The sequence below is a fragment of the Mobula hypostoma genome, chromosome 30 (genome assembly GCF_963921235.1).
Source record: "Mobula hypostoma chromosome 30, sMobHyp1.1, whole genome shotgun sequence".
NCBI lineage: Eukaryota > Metazoa > Chordata > Chondrichthyes > Myliobatiformes > Myliobatidae > Mobula > Mobula hypostoma.
This window is the reverse complement of record NC_086126.1, coordinates 2,434,048-2,446,603: the sequence shown is the minus strand read 5'-3', so window position 1 is coordinate 2,446,603 and position 12,556 is coordinate 2,434,048. Positions and strand designations below refer to the sequence as shown.

At 40.0% G+C, this 12,556-nt stretch overlaps 1 protein-coding gene across 5 annotated transcripts in view; it reads left to right on the top strand.

The window, feature by feature from the left end:
- Positions 1-12,556, top strand: part of LOC134339593 (solute carrier family 22 member 6-A-like) — a 96,019-nt gene that overhangs the window by 59,875 nt on the left and 23,588 nt on the right. The gene's annotated exons all lie outside the window — the stretch shown is intronic.

The following is a 12,556-nucleotide window of genomic DNA, read 5'->3' as shown; positions in this document are numbered from 1 at the left end:
CATGTTTTCATTTTATAATCTGAATGTAGATAATTCACTTTGCAACAAATTCTTTTTCCTTTTGTATCCTTGTAATAATTTCCTCCATTTTCCAATCTCTTTCCAAGTCATCACTGTTCTTGTCGGGTACTTCTATTTGTTGTTGTAGTTCTGCACATTTACCCTGGGCTTCAACCATAAAATCTGAGGATTTTCCTTAAGTTCTGAAACATTTAAATTCTTGACCATTTGCGATAAGTATACTGGAATTAAGATTCCATCTCCCCTGCCTGTGAATTGTTGGATCCTCCATTCTTTTGACTTCTTCCCACCTAATTCCTTTAATACCAACATACATCAAAGTTGCTGGTGAACGCAGCAGGCCAAGCAGCATCTCTAGGAAGAGGTACAGTCGACGTTTCAGGCCGAGACCCTTCGTCAGGACTAACTGAAGGAAGAGTGAGTAAGGGATTTGAAAGCTGGAGGGGGAGGGGGAGATGCAAAATGATAGGAGAAGACAGGAGGGGGAGGGATGGAGCCGAGAGCTGGACAGGTGATAGGCAAAAGGGGATACGAGAGGATCATGGGACAGGAGGTCCGGGAAGAAAGACGGGGGGGGGGTGACCCAGAGGATGGGCAAGAGGTATATTCAGAGGGACAGAGGGAGAAAAAGGAGAGTGAGAGAAAGAATGTGTGCATAAAAATGAGTAACAGCTGGGGTACGAGGGGGAGGTGGGGCCTAGCGGAAGTTAGAGAAGTCAATGTTCATGCCATCAGGTTGGAGGCTGCCCAGACGGAATATAAGGTGTTGTTCCTCCAACCTGAGTGTGGCTTCATCTTTACAGTAGAGGAGGCCGTGGATAGACATGTCAGAATGGGAATGGGATGTGGAATTAAAATGTTATCCACGGCCTCCTCTACTGTAAAGATGAAGCCACACTCAGGTTGGAGGAACAACACCTTATATTCCGTCTGGGTAGCCTCCAACCTGATGGCATGAACATCGACTTCTCTAACTTCCGCTAGGCCCCACCTCCCCCTCGTACCCCAGCTGTTACTCATTTTTATGCACACATTCTTTCTCTCACTCTCCTTTTTCTCCCTCTGTCCCTCTGAATATACCTCTTGCCCATCCTCTGGGTCACCCCCCCCCGTCTTTCTTCCCGGACCTCCTGTCTCATGATCCTCTCGTATCCCCTTTTGCCTATCACCTGTCCAGCTCTCAGCTCTATCCCTCCCCCTCCTGTCTTCTCCTATCATTTTGCATCTCCCCCTCCCCCTCCAGCTTTCAAATCCCTTACTCACTCTTCCTTCAGTTAGTCCTGACGAAGGGTCTCGGCCTGAAACGTCGACTGCGCCTCTTCCTATAGATGCTGCTTGGCCTGCTGCGTTCACCAGCAACTTTGATGTATGTTGCTTGAATTTCCAGCATCTGCAGAATTCCTGTTGTTTTCCTTTAATACCAAGATACTTTTCTGCAGACTTGACGATAATTTTAATTTTCTCAGTTCTTTTGCTTGTTTGCGCTGAACAATTAATTGCATCCACCATAAAAAGCACGAACTCCTTTCTACTCATTAATAGTGTATCCTTATTTTTCATATTACAGCTCTCACAATTCACCAGTTTGTTATTCCCTGTATTTGTCTGCTTGACAGCCTTTTTTTCAACTTCTTTCACTGGCTCTGCACAACTGATTCCTTGAGTTACTTTTACATATTGTATCTCAGCCGCCTTCTTGCTATAAATGCACCCTCGATAAGCTGCGCTGTGTTCCTCGCCACAATTGCAGCATTTCAGCCGAGCTCCCGCTTCACATTTCCCATATTCATGTTCTCCAGCGCATCTCCCACATCTTTTGTTTTCCTCTGCAGACTGCCGCAATGTGCCCAAATTTCTGGCGTTTATAGCATCTTAAAGGTGGTGGTATATATATTCTAACCGCATAACACATACACCCAAAGTAAACATTAGTCGGCAATCTCTCTTCATCAAAGTTAATCATTACCGATAAACTATCACACATTTTCCCGTTTCTTGTAACTTTCAAACATTTGGCCTCAATAATTTTTGCTCTTTTTCTGTTCTGTTTAATCTCACCCATAGTAACTTTTGTTGGTATCCCCGAAATAACTCCTCTGGTCCACTTTCTATTGTTGGGTATTGAGCATTCTACTTCTTTGCCGTCTATTTTACATAATCTTATCACTTTGCCTTGCTGAGAACTATCCCAACAAATCACTAATAGCGATCCATTTCGTAAAATCTTTGCTCCTTTAATCTCGCCTAGAACTTTGTTCAGCATCTTCGTCAAACAAATCCGGTTCCAATCACCAAAAGACGCTCCGTCTTTGCTTAGTTTTATAATTGCTTTAATCTCATCTTCTTTCCATTGTTTTGCTGTCCTGCTTTGATCATCCGCTGACTCCTCAGAGTCTGATATCCCGTAGCTCTGCTTTCTTTTCTTCCTCTTTCCATTCCGTTCCTCTTTCCCGCCGACCTCCATCTCTAGTTCACTTCCACTCTCACCAAAAACTTCCTGCAACAGCTTGGCTCTTTCCTTGATGTTCTCTCTCTGCACCATTTACTCGACTCAACTACAGTTCACCACTCACCACCCAACCATCACCTCAAGTTATCCTCCTTCCCCTCATTTATATTCAATCCTTAGCAGTTCAAATATTGCATCCCAGTGTCATTGGCTGTAGGTCATGTATCTCCCCTTTAACACCTTTTTATTGGCTCTGCTCCAGGCCAGCATCCATTACTGTCCTCTTCCCAGCAGGTGACAATCAGTAATTTATAGCTTTCTGTTCTCAGTCAGCAACCAGCTTGAATTGCACAGGGCAGATACAGCAGACATCCCACCCTGCAAAAACTCATTTCAGGGAGGCAGCACCATCAATTTGCGGGAGACTCCCGGAATGTCCGGGAGAGGTGGGATGTCTGCAATAGAGTAGCTCCTTAGCAGCTAGCCGGCTAGTTTAAATAACGTTAGCTATGCTAATGAACGAATGACACCTGTTAAACTCACCTCAACACGTCTTTTACAGCCTTAACCCCCCACGGGCAATAGAAAAGTCACTGTTGCAAACAGTGCAGCGAGCAACACTGTCATTATTTTGACCCCTGTTAGGCAGGGGTACACTTTAGTGTAGTCTGGGGTGACGTACGTTTTATATTTTTTTTGTAATACTCTGTCACTGACCTTTTTTGGAACTCCCTCGCTCTTGCCCTTGCTCTCTCTCGTGGTCGCTCTCTCGCGCACGCTCTCGCTCTCTCTCTCTCGCGCTTGCTTTCTCGTTCTCGCTCTCTCGCTCTCTCATGGTCGCTCTCACTCGCGTTCGCTCTCTCGTGCTTGCTTTCTCGCTCTTTCTCTCTCGCGCTCTCTCTCTCGCGGTGGCTCTCACTCGCGCTTGCTTTCTGGCAAAAAAATTGATTTCCGTGATATTGTATATAATTTGCGGGCATCAGGGAGCCACCATAAATATGCGGGAGATTCCCGGAACTTCCGGGAGAGGTGGGATGTCTGAGATAAAGGCTCCAACTGTCAAAAACCTGCATGTTATATCCAACTACAGGTCACCTCACAAATAACTTCTTATTTGGAAATGATCTGTAGTCCAGCAGATTACCTTAAGCATCATTGTGTCTTCTGTGTTAAGCTCACAAAATGGAGAACAGAGTGTCTTCACAAAATGGCAGCCTCCATCTTCAACCACATGGTGAGAACAAAGACAATTGGTCTGCCCGCTTCCACATCCTTGGTTCATTCAAATTCACTGATTTGTCGACAGTAGTTCTTTCTGGCCAACAACATATCAACAACAAAAGCAAGATTTTCTTTTGTTTTAACAAGTTTACTTCCTCCATTCCTGTTCAGTAAGTGCTTTTCATTCTTTGTGTCATTCTCCACGGAGCTCTGATGGTCTTCAATTTCAGTTTGTGCTTTACGTAGTCTGGAATGTTGCTCTGTCACACATGTGCCTCCACGTCTCACGAATACCACAACTCCATCCTGACCAATGACAACTCCAGGACCTCTCCATTCCATACAGTCTGCTCTTTTGTAATACACTTTGTCCCCTGTGTCGTATTTCTCATTTGTAGGATAGACCTGTGTCCTCAGTGATCTTCAAATTCTCTCTGAACACTCTGCTTCAGTGAGAGCCTTCTTTGATGCATGCAGTGCTGGAATGTTTCCCATCTCCCACGAGGGGAGGGGAAGATGGCGGCGCAACATAGCGCACGTGGCCGCTCCGAAATGATATCGGTATTTGTTAAGTAGGTACCGTGCACAATCCTGATTTGATGGAGACGGACGTGAGAAGCACGGAGGAACATCTGGAGAAACTACTGAAATGCCTGATTCGCTGCCGCTGCTACTGTGCGATCAAGAATCTCCAGAGGGAAAGGCCCCGAATCCTCGGCTTTGCTTGTTGCCTGTTGCTGGGTTCGGGGTCAAGCGCTTGGCAGAGATGGTGCTCGGTGCTCGGTGTCGGAGGGCTGGTCGGAGGCTTGAAGTTTTTGGACGGGCTCAAGAGTCAGCTGTGGTCGGGTGCTTCCAGGGTGCTGCATCGGCAAGTTTGCGGCGCTGGAAACTCAAGTCAGGGAGAGTTTTTCTTTCTTTCACCGTCTGCGTGAGATGATGGGGCTTTCAAGAGACTTTGAGACTTTTTTTTTAACCATGCCCATGGTCTGTTCTTTATCAAATTACAGTATTGCTTTGCACTGCTGTAACGATATGTTATAATTATGTGGTTTTTGTTAGTTTTTCAGTCTTGGTTTGTCTTGTGTTTCTGTGATATCATACAGGAGGAACATTGTATCATTTCTTAATGCATGCATTACTAAATGACAATAAAAGAGGTCCTCATAATCTAAAAAAAATTTAATCTAAAAATTCAGTCGCTCCTTGTAGTGCCCTCTGGTCTATCAACCAGTACTGAGGGAAGGTTTGGATTCTGGCCAAACACCAATTGCTACAGCCATGTACATTGTGCTTGGTATTCTTCACCATAAGGGCCCAGTCAAGAGCTGTGTTCCAATCACAGCTATTGCTTTTCTTTACCTTCAGCGTTATTTCGGTAAATGTTTGATTGTGTTGCTCCAGAAGTCCATTACTCCAAGGACTGTATACCGTTGTTGTCTTTGTTTCAATGTTAAAGTTATCTGCCGTATCTCTGAATTCATCATTATAAAATTCACCACCATTAGCATTGAATGCTTTCCGAGGTGGGCCATGCACACTTATCCAGGAATGGATGAAGTTTTTTACTATCTCTGGGGGTCTCTTTGTATTTACGATGCTACCAGCACTGAATCGTGTGAACTCATCAATGATGTGGAGATACCACACCCCTTGCTCCAGTTCATGTAGATCTACTGCTACTGTTCCATTGTATTCAGATGCTAGTGGCAGACTAACCGTAGGCTTGGGGTTTCCAAACCTTTGGCATGTCTCACTGCTGTCAACTATCTGCTTTAGAATGGAAAAATAATCGGCATCTTTGTTTCCTGAACCTCTGAACAGTCCCTGAAGTCTATCAGTCAAAGCATGTCCAAACTGCTTGTGAAGTTTGAGCAACACCTTGCATTTCTCATCTGGGGTCATGTTCTCTGTGACAATTAGTAGCTCATTCGCATATTGATTCTCAGTAATGTCTTTATCGGGAATGTGCACACAGTAGCGTCCACAGCTGGTGAGCTCAAGAGACACTGGCTGTTGAAACAGCTTTGCTTGGTCATTCTCCATATCCAGTAGTGCTCCTGCTTTCTTTAGGGAAGTTTTACTCGAGCAATGGAATATTCACTGGTACCACCTCTGCTTCAATGTAACATTTTGTCTGCCCTATTTTTACAGGAATTTTTGCTCTTTTTGTAGGAAGTACAATCTTTCCATCTCCAAATTTGAATGCTTTGTAACTGGGTGTATCTGTGTTCACCAATTTATGCACTTCATTCTGATTAGCTTACTTACATAGCTCTCGAGCCATTTTTCTCCACAAACCATGCATGTCCATGCTGTATCAGTAACAGCAGATCGTAATAACGCTATCATCCAAATTTCTGCCTCAGATGTCGCTGCATGTGTAAGTGATTCCTTCACAAATGGGATATGACACTCTTCTTCATCTTCAGATTTGTTAGTTTCTTCAGTTCACCTAGTTTGTTTGGTTCTGTAAGGACAGTAGATAAGTACAGCTACTAGGACTTGATGTTTCAATCCCTATGGTAAGTCGACACGCTCGATGTTGGCAGTGGGCTTGCTTGGAGTGGTGACAAGGAGGGTAGGTATGTCATCGGGGTCATCAGGTGGGCACCCTCCTTCTTTGACGTTTCGTTGATAAGCCCACAATGTCTCCAGAGGGCTCAACGGTGCTACCTGGCGTCCCAGATACACCCCCTCAGTTCCATACCCTCCTGTCTTCATCTTGCAGCCCAGTTGTTGTCTTTCTTTTTAATCCAAATCCAATTGTTGCGTTCTTCTGCTGCATCTGACAAGGACTTGATTGCTTGTTGGAGGAAGTGACCCCTCACCCCCAACTTCTTCAATAGACTGGTCGTAGATGTAGCCACGAATCCCCTGCATCCCACTTCTACAGGGAAAATCTTGGTCTTCCAGCCATTCTGGGCAGTTTCAGTTGCCAGTTCGGAGTACTTGGTCTTTTTCCTCTCATAAGCTTCTTCAACACCATCTTCCCATGGTACTGTCAATTCCACAACATATGCCATCTTGGCTGTTGTGGACCACAGGACCATGTCTAGCTGTGGAATCTGATAACCCTATGAAGTATTTTTCTCAACTTTTAAAAGATGCATTTCCTACTGTATTTCCTGACCAACCACCGTTATTGGACCGTGTTCACAGAGTTCCATCATACTCGTCTAAGTCAGATAAACCTCGACATGTCATCTTACGTTTTCATTACTTTCAAGACAAGGAGAAACTGTTTCGTTTCGTTCGACCTAAAGGTTACATTGATTTTTTGGATCTTAAGTTCCGATTCGTGGAGGATTTCAGTAAACCAATTCGGGATCAACGGGTTCGTTACAGATCTGTGATGTCGGAACTCTACAAGATGGATTTAAAACCAGCGCTGCTTTACCCAGCACGTCTAAGGATTCGTACGTTGGATGGAGCCCTCCATGTTTTTGAATCTCCATCGGATGCCCAGAGTTATCTGGATCAATTTTCACCTTCAACATCTTAATTGTAATTTTTAACTATCTCCGTTTGATCGGAGGTTGTGAATTTGTCGGCCTTAATTTTTTTTTGCCTTATATGGGCAGAAAAGTTTATTTTTCATTAATTAATATGGTTGCTAAACTTTCTTTCTATCTGCGTCATTCCTTTCTTTTTCCCAGGGGATTCTGGGTGGTTATTCCCTCAGCGTCATTCTACGTATTTCCTTTGAGGCCTTAAATTTTGTAGTTTTTAAATCTTTTTTTTGTAGGTTTTCATAACTAGTTTATGTTAATAATTTCATTTCTTTTTTTGTTTATTCATAGGCTCTGGGGTTTGTTGCGGTTTTTTTATATTTTCTGGCTTTTTCTCTGTTATATTAAGTGTTTGTTTTAATTGATTTACTTTTTTATTCTTTTACTGTTTTATAACTAGCTGATCTTTTTTATATTTACACTTTTTTTAGGGAGCGTCTATCGGAAGTCATGGGGGTAGTTTTAGTGCTTGCTTCTTTCTGGCTGGTCTGTGTTAGATTTAGCCTTGGGGTCATGGGGTAGGTGGTGGTGGGAGGGGCTTCACGTTTTAGTTTTTCCCTTCTTGGGCTATGTACACTATTGAAGTATTGGTTGCATTCTCCTTCCCGGTATCTCTTATTTGTTCTGTTCCCTTTCCGGGTTCGTGGGTCGAGCCTATCGTCAATCCTCCTCGTTGCAGGTTGACTTTAGGGTTTATGGAGTCTATTATTAATTTTGTCTCCTGAAAAACTAATGGTCTTAACCATCCTATTAAAAGGAAAAAAGTTTTTAAAGTGTTCCGGAGACTTAAAGCACAAATTTCATTTTTACAAGAGACCCATGTGCGGACAGGGGACAGACTACGTTTTTTTAAATTCTGGAAGGAACAACAGTTTCATTCGAACTCTAACGCTAAGATTTGAGGCGTCTCTATTTTTATAGACTCCTCAGTTACTTTTATACAACATGATATTATCTCTGATCCGAATGGTAGATTTCTACTGGTTAGTGGTCTACTATTTAATAAAAAGGTAGTTTTGGTTAATGTTTATGCTTCGAATATGGACTGTCCGGAATTTTATAAATCATTATTCAATCAGTTCTCGAATTTGAATGAGTTTTCATTGATCTGGGGCGGAGATCTTAATACCTGTTTATCTCCAGCTTTGGACCGTTCGGCTCCTCTACGGACCTTACCTAATAAATCTGCAACTTTCTGATTCTGGGTCGACGGACATTTGGCGTTTTTTGCATCTTCAGGAAAAAGATTTTTCTTTTTTTTCACATGTTCACCATTCCTATTCAAGAATTGATTATTTCTTTATTGACTCTCGTCTTATTTCTTCAGTGATTAAATGTGATTATGACTCTATAACCATTTCGGATCATGCTCCACTTAAGCTTTCTATTAAAATTCAGGCCAATACACAAAATAATAGACAATGGCATTTTAATTCGCTGTTGCTTCAGGACTCGGACTTTGTTAACTTTATGAATGAACAGATTGAGCTTTTTTTTACAATCAACTATACAGAGGATATTTCTGTGAACATTCTTTGGGATACTTTTAAAGCTTATATTCGTGGTCAGATTATCTCGTATTCTGCTGCTTTGAGGAAGAAGCTGAAGCAGGAGGAGCTGGTAATTGTGGACAAGATTAAGGAAATTGAGAAGAAATATGTTACAGCTCCCTCTGAGGAGTTATATAAACAAAGAACTGAACTTCAAATGGAACACAGTTTATTACTTTCGTCCTCGATTGTAAACCAATTAAAGAAAACAAGAAGTGAATTTTATGTACACAGTGACAAAATTGGCAAACTGTTGGCTAACCAATTGAAGTCTAATTATGCTAAATCTCAAATTAATCAGATTTATAATCAAAATGACCGACTGATACTTGATCATGCGGGGATTAATCAAACCTTCTTTGATTTTTATTCTTCCTTATATCAATCAGAGTCTCCTCGAGACTCTAAATATATGAATGATTTTTTAGATAACCTAGACTTCCCTGAGATTTCACAGGATATGTCTTCTATGCTAGATACTCCCATTACCACTGATGAGATTAAGAATGTTATTTCCTCTATGAACTTGGGGAAAGCTCCTGGCCCTGATGGGTTTACCGTAGAATTTTATAAATGTTTTGCACCTTCATTAATCCCTTGGTTCTGTAGGGTTTTCGAGACTTCATTAAAACTTGGTAAACTTCCCGAATCTTTCAACAGAGCGTCAATCTCTCTAATATTAAAGAAGGATAAAGATCCTGCTCAATGTGCATCTTATAGACCAATATCTTTATTAAATGTTGATTCTAAAATTTTTCTAAGTTATTAGCAAACAGATTAGGAAAAGTACTTCCTTTTATTATTTCGGAAGACCCGACGGGTTTTATTAAAGGTCATTACTCTTTTTATAACATTCGCACACTGTTAAATATTGTTTATACCCCCTCACAAAATGTTCCTGAGTGTGTTATCTCTTTAGATGCTGAGAAAGCTTTTGATAGAGTAGAATGGCCTTACTTATTTAAGGTGCTTGAAAAGTTTAATTTTAGCTCGAAATTTATATCCTGGATCAAACTGTTATATCATTCTCCTGTGGCCTCGGTCCGTACTAACTCTCTAAGCTCACCTTTTTTCCCTCTTTTTTGAGGTACTCGACAAGGTTGTCCTCTTAGTCCTTTATTATTTGATATTGCATTAGAACCTCTTGCAATTGCCATTCGAGAATCTCCAAATATTACTGGGATAACTCGGGGCTTAAAGTCCCATAAAATATCACTCTATGCTGATGACTTACTTTTATATATTTCTAATCCTCAAAAATCCATCCCTGCTGTTTTAGAGTTATTAGCACAATTTAGTCTCTTTTCAGGTTATAAATTAAATCTTAGTAAGAGTGAACTTTTCCTGATTAATAAACATCTTCCCTTATATCATAACTTTCCGTTTAAATTGATTAACAATTATTTTTCATATCTTGGTATTAAAATTACTTGTAAATACAAAGGTTTATTTAAGATTAACTTTTTACCCTTAATTGACTATATTATTCAACTTTCATCTAAATGGTTCCCTTTATATTTAACTTTGATTGGTCGTATTAATGCAGTTAAGGTGTTTTTTCTGCCAAAATTTCTATATATATTTCAGGCATTACCGATTTTTGTTCCAAAATCTTTTTTTGATAAAGTTGACTCAAAAATTTCTACATTTATTTGGCAAAATAAAAACCCGAGACTGGGTAAAATACATTTACAGAAAGCTAAGAGAGATGGAGGTTTAGCATTACCTAACTTTAGATTCTATTATTGGGCAATTAATATTCGACATATGAAATTTTGGTTACTTGACCAGGATATACTAACCATTCCTAAATGGGTAGCATTGGAATTACAATCTGTTCAGGGTTATACACTTGGCTCTATTTTAGGTTCCTCTCTTCCTTTTGATTTGAAACGCCTCAAACAGGTATCTAACCCGATAGTTAAATATAGCTTACGTATTTGGTTTCAATTCAGAAAATTTTTTGATCTTAACCAATTTGGGCTAGCGATTCCTATTTTAGGTAACATATTTTTTCCTCCCTCTTTTACGGATCGTGCTTTTCAACTTTGGAAGACTACGGGTATTTCACAGTTTTTGGATTTATTTTTAGATGGTTCCCTTATGTCTTTTGAACAATTATCTAATAAATATAATCTATCAAGAATACATTTTTTTAGATATCTACAAGTTAGAAATTTCCTAAGTACTATACTTTCTTCTTTTCCATGCTTCCTCCTACATACATTTTAGATACTATAATTAACCTTAATCCATGTCAGAAAGGTGCATCGGTTATGATTTATAATATTATTATGAAACTTAGGAAAGCGCCATTTGATAAGATTAGGGTAGATTGGGAACAGATATTGGGGTCTATCATTTCCGTGGATGACTGGGGGCAGATTTTACAATTAGTCAATACTTCCTCTATCTGTGCTAAACATTCCCTAATTCAATTTAAAGTTGTTCATAGAGCACATATGTCCAAAGATAAATTAGCTCGCTTTTATTCTCATATTAATCCTTTTTGTGATAGATGTCCGGGGCAGATAGCCTCTTTAACTCATATGTTTTGGTCTTGTCCTACTCTGGAAACTTTTTGGAGAGACATTTTTAATATTATCTGAAAGGTATTGAATATAGATATCTCTCCTCACCCTATTACTGCTATCTTTGGACTACCTAAAATTTCCAGTAATCTTTCTCCTTCAGCCCGTAGAATGATTGCATTTCTTACTTTAATGGCGAAAAGATGTATCTTACAACATTGGAAAGAGCTTAATGCTCCAACCACCTTTTTTGGTTTTCTCAGACGATATCATGCTTGAATTTGGAGAAAATTAGAAGCAATCTTTATGATTCCTCACTTAAATTTGAACAGACTTGGAGATCTTTTATTCAATATTTTCATTTAATGTAATTTTTTTTCTTCTCTTTTTTGCTCCATATTTATATACCCTTCTTGTTTTTTTTTACTGTTTTTAATGAGGTCGGGTTTGAGGACGTGATTTTAAGTTCTTTAACTCTAATTGGTTCCAAGTTAGCCCATTGCTTTGCTTTGCTTTTAGTTAGTTGCACGGTGGGTTTTTTTGGGGTTTTTTTTTTTCCTTTTCTCTATTGATATATATAATTAGTATACTATTATGTTACCTTAGTATGTTATGTTTAAATTACATTGTTTGTATCACTTTTTTTTCTGTATTAATATCTCCTGTAATTTTATTATATTCTAACAGTGTATTAGTGCCTATATGGCTTACCTTTTTGTATACTTATTTAATAAAAAGATTTTTAAAAAAAAGAGAAAGAAAGAAAGGATGCTTCCAGGATGCTGCATCGGCAAGTTGGCGGCGCTGGAGGTTTACCGTCTGCGTGAGATGATGGGACTTTCGAGAGACTTTGAGACTTTTACTGTGCCATGGTCTGTTCCTATCAAATTATGGTATTGCTTTGCACTGTTGTAACTATATGTTATAATTATGTGGTTTTTGTTAGTTTTTAAGTCGGTTTGTCATGTGTTTTCGTGATACCATTCTGGAAAAACATTGTATCATTTCTTAATGTATGCATTACTAAATGACAATAAAAGGGGACTGCGTGTCCTCATAATCATAATATAATAACCATCGAGTCTGCCCGGCATTCTACTGTGGCTGATTTATCATTCCTCGTATAGGTTAAGGTCAGTAAGTCGTGGACATGCTAAGTTGGCACCAGAAGCATGGCAATACTTGCAGGCTGTCCCTGGTACATCCCCAGACGGTGCAGCCTATTAACGCAAATCATTGCGTCACATTACAAACTATTACATCAATGATGTAATG